Consider the following 12,067-nt stretch of genomic DNA (forward strand, 5'->3'; position numbering starts at 1 on the left):
GTGAGAGCAGATGTGTGTGAAATGGGAGAGATGCGTTGGAGAGCAGAGTTGATGGTGGAGGAAGGGAAGCCCTTTTCTTTAAAAAAGGAGAGTTGATGGTGGAGGAAGGGAAGCCTCTTCCTTTAAAAAAGGAAATGGTGGAGGAAGGGAAGCCACTTTCTTTAAGAAAATGGATGTCCAGTCCCTATATACCTCCATTCCCCACCAGGAAGGTCTCAAAGCTCTCTGCTTCTTTTTGGATTCCAGACCTAACCAGTTCTCCTCTACCACCACTCTCCTCCATCTAGCGGAGTTAGTCCTTACCCTTAATAATTTCTCTTAACACTAGATTTACCAGGACATTTAATAAGGTAACGCATATAAAAGTTATCCAACCAAGAGTGGTATCTTTTGGATCATTTTATCAAGAATTCTCTTTGAAGAAGTCCAGGTTATTCATATTTAAAAGTGCTGTAGCACCACAGCATAAAAATGTGTTCCATTGATCCCACCAGCAAGCACATCTTTCCCTCTCCCCCCCTTTCTGCTTTCCACATGGATCGCTCCCTACACGACTCCCTTGTCCATTCGTCCCCACCATCCCTTCCCATCGATCTCCCTCCCGGCTCTTATCCGTGTAAGTGGAACAAGTGCTACACATGCCCTTACACTTCCTCCCTCACCGCCATTCAGGGCCCCAGACAGTCCTTCCAGGTGAGGTGACACTTCACCTGTGAGTCGGCTGGTGTGATATACTGCGTCCGTGCTCCCTTTGCGGCCTTCTATATATTGGCGAGACCCGACGCAGACTGGGAGACCGCTTTGCTGAACACCTATGCTCTGTCCGCCAGAGAAATCAGGATCTCATTTCAATTCCACGTCCCATTCCCATTCTGATATGTCCATCCATGGCCTCCTCTACTGTCATGATGAAGCCACACTCAGGTTGGAGGAACAACACCTTGTATTCCGTCTGGGTAGCCTCCAAACTGATGGCATGAACATTAACTTCTCCAACTTCCATTAATGCCCCTCCTCCCCTTCTTACCCCATCCCGTATTTATTTATTTATTTCCCCTTTCTTTCTATTATTTCTCCCTCTGTCGCTCTCACTATATCTTCTTCTGGTGCTCCCCTCCCCCTTTCTTTCCCCCAGGCCTCCCGTCCCATGATCCTCTCCCTTCCCCCGCCTTGTATCCCTTTTGCCTATCAACTTTCCAGCTCTTAGACTCATCCCTCTCCCTCCTGTCTTCTCCTATCATTTTGGATCTCCCCCTCCCCCTCCCACTTTCAAATCTTTTACTATCTCTTCTTTCAGTTAGTCCTGACGAAGGGTCTCGGCCCGAAACGTCGACTGTACCCCTTCCTATAGATGCTGCCTGGCCTGCTGCGTTCCACCAGCATTTTGCGAATGTGATTACTCGGGTGTTTGGCCATGTAGTCATGTGTGAGCAGAGTATACAACAAAGGGTTCAGTGCAGATCCCTGGGAGCACCTATTTTGAGGATGATGGGGAGGCAGAAGTGGTTGTGCACCCTGCCTCTCTGAGGTCTGTTGGTTAGGAAGTCCAACACCCAGTTGCTCAGTGGTGTACTTATATTTAGGACTAGGAGTTTGTCCACCAAGGTTTGTGAGACAGTGTTATTGAAAGCTGAATTTTTTTTTCTTGAGACATTGTAAGTGTTGCCTACTTCGATGTACTCGTGTTAATTTTGGATAATAATAATAATAAAAATATTTGAAAAGAAAAGAAAGCTGAATTAAAATCCAGAAGCAGCATTCTGACAAGCGTGCCCTTGTTTTCTAAGTGTGTTTGGGTCAGGTGCATAACCGATGCTATGGAGTAGTTCTGTTGGTAAGCATATTGGTGACTGACCATGTGGCTGGAATGGAATTGTTGATACATGCCATTATCAGTCATTACCAGCCATTGCTGTCCTCTGAATTCAGCTTAAATCTGTCCAGCTGATCTAAAACTAGTTAATCTGGAGCAAAAAACAATCTGCAGGAGGAACCCAGCAGGTCAGGTAGCATCAGCACAGGCAAAGGCTTTGTTGGTATTCCTGGAACATCAACTATCCTGTTGCTTCCACAAAGGCTGCCTGACTGACTGAATTCCTCCAAAGGTGCATTTGTTTTTACCCCAAAACTTTGGTCCTTGCGGCGATGGGGGGTGGTGGGGGGGGGAGGGTGCTGCTGATGAAAGTTTAGCAACTGTCAGTAGTATTCCAGATTGTTTAAACAAGATTCAACAGCTAAACCTGGGCTGCTTCGGGCCTTATGGTTGAAGTATCTATTGTTGTCTCTGTATTTGAAAATATGTATTGATCAATTTCCTCTATATTTTATAGCATATCTGTCAGGTAGGACCTAAGTGTGGCCCTCTCTCCTTTAAGGATAATGTTTTCAAAATAAGGGTATAGTTTTACTGGCACTGCTGAGGAAGTGATGCCTGTTCAGATGCTCATCCTGATCACGAATTATCTGTCTCATCTGTCCTTGCACCTGGATATAAGTGATGGAATCATCTGGAATAGAACAGGGAAATCTCTGGTGGCTTGACAAACAAGCATCTCGAGAGCACCTCCTGATTATCCCCTTGAAGGACCTTACACTTCTCTGCAGGAAGGCATTTCTCAGTTTTGGCAGCCAGAGCAAGCTCAATTCCTGGAAAGATTCTTGCTTCAAAAGCACAAGGGAACAAAGCAACAAAATAAAATTGGTGGTGATATAAATAGTAAAATAATTACTACATGGAAAATTCTATCATAACTCTGTTTAACGAAACACATTCTCATGTTATTCCTTTGTCTATTTAACATAGACTTAGCTATAAAAACCATAATCTTAAAACATGGGAATAAACATTTGGATCCAATGAAGCAGGAGATATTTTTTAAAGGTCAGGCAGAAACATTCATACACTCAGTGGCTACGTATAAGGTTCACCTCTACACCTGCTCGTTAATGCAAATATCTAATCAGCACATCACGTGGCAGCATCTCAATGCATAAAAATATGCAGACATGGTCACGAGGTTCATTTGCTGTTCAGACTAAATGTCAGAATGAGAAAGAAATGTCATCTAAGTGACTTTGACTGTGAGATGATTGTTGGTGCCCAACAGGGTGATTTGAGTATCTCAGAAACTGCTGACCTCCCGGGACTTTTGTGCACAGCAGTCTCTAGTGTTCACAGAGGATGGTGTGCAAAACAAAAAAAAATGTCTGCCAAAGGGTTTTGGCCTGAAAAGTCAACTGTACTTTTTTCCATACATGCCGCCTGGTCTATCGAGTTCCTCCAGCATTTTGTGAGTGTTGCTCGGATTTGCAGCATCTGCAGCTTTTCTCTTGTTTGTGAACATCCTGCGAGTGTCAGTTCTGTGGGCAAAAACACCTTGTTTAATGAGAGAGGTCAGAGGGGAATGGCCACAATGGTTCAAGGTGACAGTAACTCAAATAACCACACATGACAACAGTGGAGTGCAGAAGAGCATCTCGAAACACACAACGTGTTTGACCTTGAAGTGGGTGGGCCACAGCAGTAGAAGTCAACAAACAGAGACTCTATGGCTACTTTACTCAGTACAGGAGGTGCCTAATAAAATGGTCACTGAGTGTCTACTTGGATGTAGTACATCTGAATTTGCCAAGACATTGAATAAAGCACCACATATAAAACTGATCTATCAGAGAATGGCATCTTCCATATCCATCTTACGAATTCCCTTTTGAGAAGTCCAGTTATGCTTGACTGTAAGTGCTGTAGCCACACAGCATAGAACTGTATTGTAATCAATTTAAAATGATATTAAACAAGCTGATATTTCAAAACTTTGGATCCACTGTTGATTTCCTAACATTGTTTGAATATTGCTCTGTTGTGGAGATTTTATAATTTCTGTTTCAAATATTTTGTCTTGTGCTGACTTGACTGGGATGACTAAAGGTAACATTTCTTCAGTTTTAATTTTATGTAAGAAGACCATAAGACAGAGGAGCAGAATTAGGCCATCTGGCCCATCGAGTCTGCTCCACCATTCAATCATGGCTGATCCTTTTTTCCTCCTCCTCAACCCCAGTTCCCAGCCTTCTCCCCGTAACCTCTGATGCCATGTCCAATCAAGAACCTGTCAATCTCTGCTTTAAGTACACCCAACGACTGGGCCTCCATAGCTGCATGTGGTAACAAATTCCACAAATTCCCTATCCTTTGGCTAAAGAAATTTCTCCACATCTTTGTTTTGAAAGGGCGCCCCTTTTTCCTGAGGCTGTGCCCTCTTGTTCTAGATTCTCCCACCATGGGAAACATCCTTTCCAGATCTACACTGTCTAGGCCTTTCAACGTACGAAGGGTTTCAATGAGATCCCCCTCATCCTTCTGAATTCCAGCGAGTACAGACCTACAGCCATCAAACATTCCTCGTATGACAACCCTTTCATTTCTGGAACCATCTTTGTGAACCTCCTCTGGACCCTCTCCAATGCCAGCACATCTTTTCTAAGATGAGGGGCCCAAAACTGTTCACAATACTCAAGGTGAGGCCTCACCAGTGTTTTATAAAGCCTCTGCATCACATCCCTGCTCTTGCAGTCCAGACCTTTTGAAATTAATGCTAACATGACATTTGCCTTCCTCACCACCGGCTCAACCTGCAGGGTGTTCTGCACAAGAACTCCCAAGTCAATCAGCATCTCGGATTCCTGGATTTTCTCCCCATTTAGAAAATAGTCTGCACATTTGATGAAGCATGACTGATGTGTGACATCTTGTCAAAGGCCTTCTGCAAGTCTAAATATACAACATCCACTCCATCCCCTTTACCTATCCTACTTGTAATCTCCTCAAAGAGTTCCAGCAGGTTTGTCAGGCAGGATTTTCCCTGAAGGAAACCATGCTGACTTTGTACTATCTTGTCCTGTGTTACCAAGTACTCCATTGCTTCAACAATTCCATTGCCTTAACAATTGACTCCATCATCTTCCCAACCACTGTCAAGCTAACTGGTCTATAATTTCCTTTCTGCTGCCTTCCTCCTTTCTTAAAGAGTGGAATGACATTTGCAATTTTCCAGTCCTCTGGCACCATGCCAAATTCCAATGATTTTTGAAAGATCATTTCTAATGCCAGCATAATCCCTAACGCTACCTCTTTCAAAACCTTTAGGATGTAGTTTATCTGGTCTGGGTGACTTATGTACCTTTAGATCTTTCAGCTTTTTGAGCACCTTCTCTCTTGTAATAGTAACTGCACCCACTTCTGTTCCTTCACACACTACAACATCAGGCACACTGCTAGTGTCTTCCACAGTGAAGACTGATGCAAAATACTCATTTAGTACATCAGCCATCTCCTTGTGCCCCATTATTATTTCTCTCACTTTATTTTCTAGTGGTCCTATATCCACTCTCATTTCTCTTTTATTTTTAACATATTTGAAAAAAAACTTTTACTATCCACTTTGATATTATTTGTTAGTTTGCTTTCATATTTCATATTTTCCCTTCTAATGATTTTTTTTAGTTGCTCTCTGTAGGGTTTTAAAAACTTCCCAATCCTCTATCTTCCCACTAATTTTTGCTTTGTTGTATGCCTCTCTTTTACTTTTCCAACAGCTTTGACTTCCCTTGTCAACCACAGTTGTACTATTTTACCTTTTGAGTATTTCTTCACCTTCCCCATTGGGAAAGGTGTCCTGCACCTTCCTCATTTTTCCCAGGAATGCACGCCATTGCTGCTCTGCTGACATCCCTGCCAGCAGCTCCTTCCAATTTACTTTGGCCAACTCCTCTCTCAAACCATTGTAATTTCCCTTACTCCACTGAAAGACTGCTACATCAGACTTTTTTTCTCCCTATCAAATTTCAAGTTGAATTCAATCATATTGTGGTCACTGGATCCAAAGGGTTCTTTTACCTTAAGCTCCTTAACCGTCTCCGGTTCATTACATAACACCCAATCCAGTATAGATGATTCCCCTAGTAGGCTCAACAACAAACTGGTCTAAAAAGTTATCTCTTAGGCATTCAACAAACTCACTTTCTTGAGATCCATTACCAACCTGATTTTCCCAATCTACTTTCATGTTAAAATCTCCCATGACTACCATAATATTGCCCTTTTAACTCACCTTTTCTATTTCCTGTTGTAACCTGTGGTCCACCTCCCAGCCACGGTTGGGAGGCCTGTATATAACTGCCATCAACATCCTTTTACCCTTGCAGTTTCTTAACTCAAGCCACAAGGATTCTACATCTCCCGATCCTATGTCACATCTTTCTACTGACTTGATGCTATTCTTTACCAGTAGAGCCACACCACCCCCTCTGCCTACCTTCCAATCCCTCTGATATAACTTGTAACCTTGGACATTCAGCTCCTAATGACAACCATCCCTCAGTCACGATTCAGTGATGGCCACGACATTACTCCTGGAGATCTCTAATAAAAAAGCACTGTAATACAATAGTTTCAGTCATTTGTGTTAAATGGACTTGAAATGCAAAGTAGTATCTTTGAAAAAAACAATTATTATTGCAGACCAATAGGTGAGGAAACTTTTTATGGGTGCAGATTTTCTTCTATTTATTCTCGAACCATTTTAAAACACATGATGAAATAGTGGAATGAACGATTGTCAGGTTTCGGTTTTCTGTAATTGTTTTAAAACTCATTCATTTCATGTCTCATTTTCAACATCAAAGTAAGGTTTTGCTTATTTAATACACAGATATGATTAAACCTTTCATGAGACTTTCCTAACACTCTTAATTTTAGGGTGGGGACAGCAGAATGGAAGGTACTGCCAATAGGTACCTGATAACTAATGATGGGTGGGAGGTGACTCACATCCCACAGGGCAGCCCAACCCGGTCTTCACTTCTGCAGAGGCTGCAACTCTTGAGCAACCCACACAAGTAACTGAAGGAACTCAGTGGGTCAGGGCAAGACCCTTCATCAAATCCTGATGAAAGGTCTTGGCCTGAAATATCGAGTACATATTCATCTCCAAAGATGCTGTCGGACCGGCTGAGCTCCTCCAGCATTTTGGGTGTGTTGCCTTTTCTTCATGAAGGCTCAGCAAAACGGTACCAACAAAATAATGTAAAAAATGTACTGCAAATAATATTCAGTATACTACAAGATGCTACATGTAATTACCAAAGATTAAATTATGCAAAATACTACAAAATGTTGTGAACAAATACAATCTCTTTCTTCTAATATTTCTACACAACTTCAACTTAATTGTAAACACAAAACACAAAATGTTCTTGGTATGAACATAGAACTCTCCAACTTCCGGTAATGCCCTCCCCCTCCCTTCCCCTATCCCTATGTCACTCTGCCCCCTCCCCCAGCTGCCTATCACTTCCCTCATGGTTCCGCCTCCTTCTGCTACCCATCGTGTTTTCCCCTATTCTTTCTTCACCTTTCCTGCCTATCACCTCCCTGCTTCCCCTCCCCCACCCCTTTATCTTTCCCCTTACTGGTTTTTCACCTGGACCCTACCAGCCTTCTCCTTCCCACCCTCCCCCCCCACCTTCTTATTGGGCCTCTGCCCCTTCCCTCTACAGTCCTGACGAAGGGTTCTGGCCTGAAACGTCGATCGATATTTTCCATGGATGCTGCCCGACCTGCTGAGTTCCTCCAGTGTGTTGTGAGTGTTGCTTCAACTTAATTGCAGTTGTGTTTTGATGGTATTTTGTTCTTATAGTTTTGGATTTCAAAACTAAAATTTCTAAAAATCTCCATGGTTGGTGAACAGCCAGACAGTTAATTGCTTAAACTATTTTCATGCTTCTGGAATAGCTGCTACATAAACATAGAGCATAGAACGTTACAGCATAGTACTGGTCCTTCAGGCGAAAATGTTGTGCCAACTTGTTAACCTACTCTAAAATCAATCTAACCCTTTGTTTCTACATAGCCCTCTATTTTTCTATCACTCATGTGCCTGTCTAAGAGTTTCTGAAATGACCCTAATGATTGTGCTTCTATCACCACCCCCGGCAGAGCATTCCATGCACCCATCACTCTCTGTGTAACTTGCCCTTGATGTCCCCCTACACTTTCCTCCAATCACCTTAAATTTTTCCCCCTTGTATTAGCCATTCCTATGCTAAGAAAAAGACCCAGTCTATGCCTCATATCATCTTGTACACCTCTATCAAGTCACCTCTCATCATCCTTCAATCCAAAGAGAAAATCCCACACTCGCTTGACTTTCTTTGTAAGATATGCCCTCTTATCTAGGCAAAAGAGGTGGGGGCGTGGCACTGTTGATCAGAGATAGTGTCACGGCTGCAGAAAAGGAGGAAGTCATGAAAGGGTTGTCTACAGAGTCTCTGTGGGTGGAAGTTAGGAATAGGAAGGGGTCAATATCTCTACTGGGTGTTTTTTATAGACCACCCAATAGTAACCGGGACATTGAGGAGCAAATAAGGAGACAGATTCTGAAAAGGTGTAATAATGACAGGGTTGTTGTGGTGAGAGATTTTAATTTCCCAAATATCGATTGGCATTTCCCTAGAGTGAGGGGTTTAGATGGGGTGGAGTTTGTTAGGTGTGTTCAAGAAGGTTTCTTGACACAATATGTAGATAAGACTACAAGAGGAGAGGCTATACTTGATCTGGTATTGGGAAATGAACCTCGTCAGGTGTCAGATCTCACAGTAGGAGAACATTTTGGAGATAGCGATCATAATTCTATCTCCTTTACCATAGCATTGGAGAGGGATAGGAATGGACAAGTTGGAAAAGCGTTTAATTGGAGTAAGGGGAAATATGAGGCTATTGGGCAGGAACTTGGAAGCATAAATTGGAAACAGATGATCTCAGGGAAATGTACAGAAGAAATATGGCAAATGTCCAGGGGATATTTGCATGGCGTCCTGCATTGGTACGTTCCAATAAGACAGGGAAAGGATGGTATGGTACAGGAACCATGGTGTACAAAGGCTGTCGTAAATCTAGTCAAGAAGAAAAGAAGAGCTTATGAAAGGTTCAAGAATCTAGGTAATGATAGAGATCTACAGGATTATAAAGTTAGCAGGAAGGAGATTAAGAATGAAATTAGGAGAGCCAGAAGGGGCCATAAGAAGGCCTTGGTGGACAGGATTAAGGAAAACCCCAAGGCGTTCTATCAGTATGTGAAGAGTAAGAGGATAAAATGTGAGAGAATAGGACCAATCAAGTGTGACAGTGAAAAAGTGTGTTTGGAACAGGAGGAGATAATGGAGGTATTTAATGAATACTTTGTTTCAGTATTCACTACGGAAAAGGATCTTGGTGATTACAGGGATGACTTACAGCAGACTGAAAAGCTTGAGCATGTAGATATTAGGGAAGAGGATGTGCTGGAGCTTTTGGAAAGCATCAAATTGGATAAGTCACCGGGACCGGATGAGATGTACCCCAGGCTACTGTGAGAGGCAAGGGAGGAGATTGCTGAGCCTCTGGCGATGATCTTTGCTTCATCAATGGCGACAGGAGAGGGTCCGGAGGATTGGAGGGTTGTAGATGTTGTACCCGTATTCAAGAAAGGGAGTACAGATTGCCCAGGACATAAACCAACGAGTTTTATTTCAGTGTTTGGTAAGTTGATGGAGAAGATCCTGAGAGGCAGGATTTATGAACATTTGGAGAGGCATAATATGATCAGGAATAGTCAACATGGCTTTGGCAAAGGCAGGTCGTGCCTTACGAGCCTAATTGAATTTTTTGAGAATGTGACTAGAGTGGTTTGTCCATCATCGTCAATGAAGACCTCAACACCATTAGTCACTTTGAGGCTGCATGCGGTGTGTCCGAATATGACTGGTCAAGCCAATTCGGGCACATAAATGCCCTGGCACATGTTGGGCAGACACGTGTAGGCTCTGCAGTTGTTGCGCTGGTGGCTCTGGACTTGCGCAGCTCGCGCTTATGTTGTGCTTCAGTAGTGCGCCTTGCCTCGTAAGCTTGACAGCCGTGCCAAGTAGGGCGGTTTTGTGCCAGCGTTTCCCAGGTGGCCGTGTCTATGTCAAGCAACTTCAGGGAGGCCTTTAGTGTGTTTTTGTAATGTTTCTTCTGCCCTCCATGCGAGCGTCTTCCAGCACAGAGTTCCCCAAAAGGGAGCTGCTTGGGTATGCGCTCGTCCGGCATGCAGATGACATGACCTGCCCACCGGGTCTGTGCTCTCATCAGCAGTGTGTGGACTGATGGTAGACTTGCTTTAGAGAGAACTTCAGTGTCTGGTACTTTATCTTGCCATCTGATGCCTAATATTCTGCGAAGACAAGTTATGTGGAAATGGTTGAGCTGTCTTGCATGCCTTCGATACACACAGTCCACGTTTCACAGGCATACAGGAGGGTAGTGAGTAGCACGGCTCTGTAGACCTTCAGTTTTGTTGCTGGACAGATTCCTCAACGTTCCCATACAGTGGAGCGCAGTCTACCGAAAGCAGAACTTGCCTTTGCTATTCTGCAGTTAACTTCTGTATCAATAGTCACTGCTTGGGAGAGGGTGCTGCCAAGGTAAGTAAACTGGTCCACTGCCTGTAGTTTCTGTCCTTTGATTGTGATTTTTGCTTCTGTGCACGGTGCATGAGGAGCAGGCTGGTGCATCACTTCGGTCTTTTTGATGTTGATGGTGAGTCCAAAGTTGTCACAAGCAGTGGAGAATTTGTCCATATTGACTTGTATCTCTGGCTCCGAGCCAGCGTACTGAGTGCAGTCATCAGCAAAGAGGAAGTCTCTCAGTACAGTCTCCTTCACTTCCTTGATGGTTATCGCATACTTTTCGAAAGAATGTGACTAAACACACTGATGAAGGTAGAGCAATAGATGTAGTGTATACTGATTACAGCAAGGCATTTGATAAGGTACCCTATGCAAGGCTTATTGAAAAAGTAAGGAGGCATGGGATCGAAGGGGACATTGCTTTGTGGATCCAGAACTGGCTTGCCCACAGAAGGCGAAGTGTTGTTGTAGACAGGTCATTTTCTGCATGGAGATTGGTGACAAGATTGGGATCTGTTCTGGGACCACTACTCTTTGTGATTTTTATAAATGACCTGGATGAGGAAGTGGAGGGATGGGTTAGTAAATTTGCTGATGACACAAAGGTTGGGGGTGTTGTGGATAGTGTAGGGGCTGTCAGAGGTTACAGTAGGACATTTATAGGATGCAAAACTGGGCTGAGAAGTGACAAATGGAGTTCAACCCAGATAAGTGTGAGGTGGTTCATTTTGGTAGGTCAAAATTATGGCAGAATATAGTATTAATGGCAAGACTCTTGGCAGTGTGGAGAATCAGAAGGATCTTGGAATCTGAGTCCATAGGACACTCAAATCTGCTACGCAGGTTGACTGTGTATTTAGGAAGGCATACAGTGCATTGGCCTTCATCAATTGTGAGATTAAGTTTAAGAACCGAGAGGTAATGCAGCAATATAGGACCCTGGTCAGACCCCACTAGGAGTACCATACTCAGTTCTGGTCGTCTCACTACAGGAAGGATGTGGAAACCATAGAAAGGGGGCAGAGAAGATTTACAAGGATGTTGCCTGGATTGGCGAGCATGCCTTATGAGAATAGGTTGAGTGAACTCGGTCTTTTCTCCTTGGAGCAACAGAGGATGAGAGGTGACCTGATAGAGGAGTATAAGATGATGAGAGGCATTGATCGTGTGGATAGTCAGGGGCTTTTTCCCAGGGTTAAGATGGCTAGCACGAGAGGGCACAGTTATAAGGTGCTTGGAAGTACGTACAGAGGAGATTTCAGGGATAAGTTTTTTACTTGGAGAGTGGTGAGTGTGTGGAATGGGCTGCTGGTGACGGTGGTGGAGGTGGATACGATAGGGTCTTTTAAGAGACTCCTGGATAGGTACATGGAGCTTAGAAAAATAGAGGGCTATGGGTAGCCCTAGGTAATTTCTAAGGTAGGAACATGTTCAGCACAGCTTTGTGGGCTGAAGGACTTGTATTGTGTTGTAGGTTTTCTATGTTTCTATATTTCTATGTTCAACTGCTGCTGCCATCCGTAAGGAGTTTGTATGCTCTTCTCATGACTGTGTTGATTTCCTCCAGATACTGCCACAGTTC

This window comes from Mobula hypostoma, chromosome 2, assembly GCF_963921235.1.
Source record: "Mobula hypostoma chromosome 2, sMobHyp1.1, whole genome shotgun sequence".
Taxonomy (NCBI): domain Eukaryota; kingdom Metazoa; phylum Chordata; class Chondrichthyes; order Myliobatiformes; family Myliobatidae; genus Mobula; species Mobula hypostoma.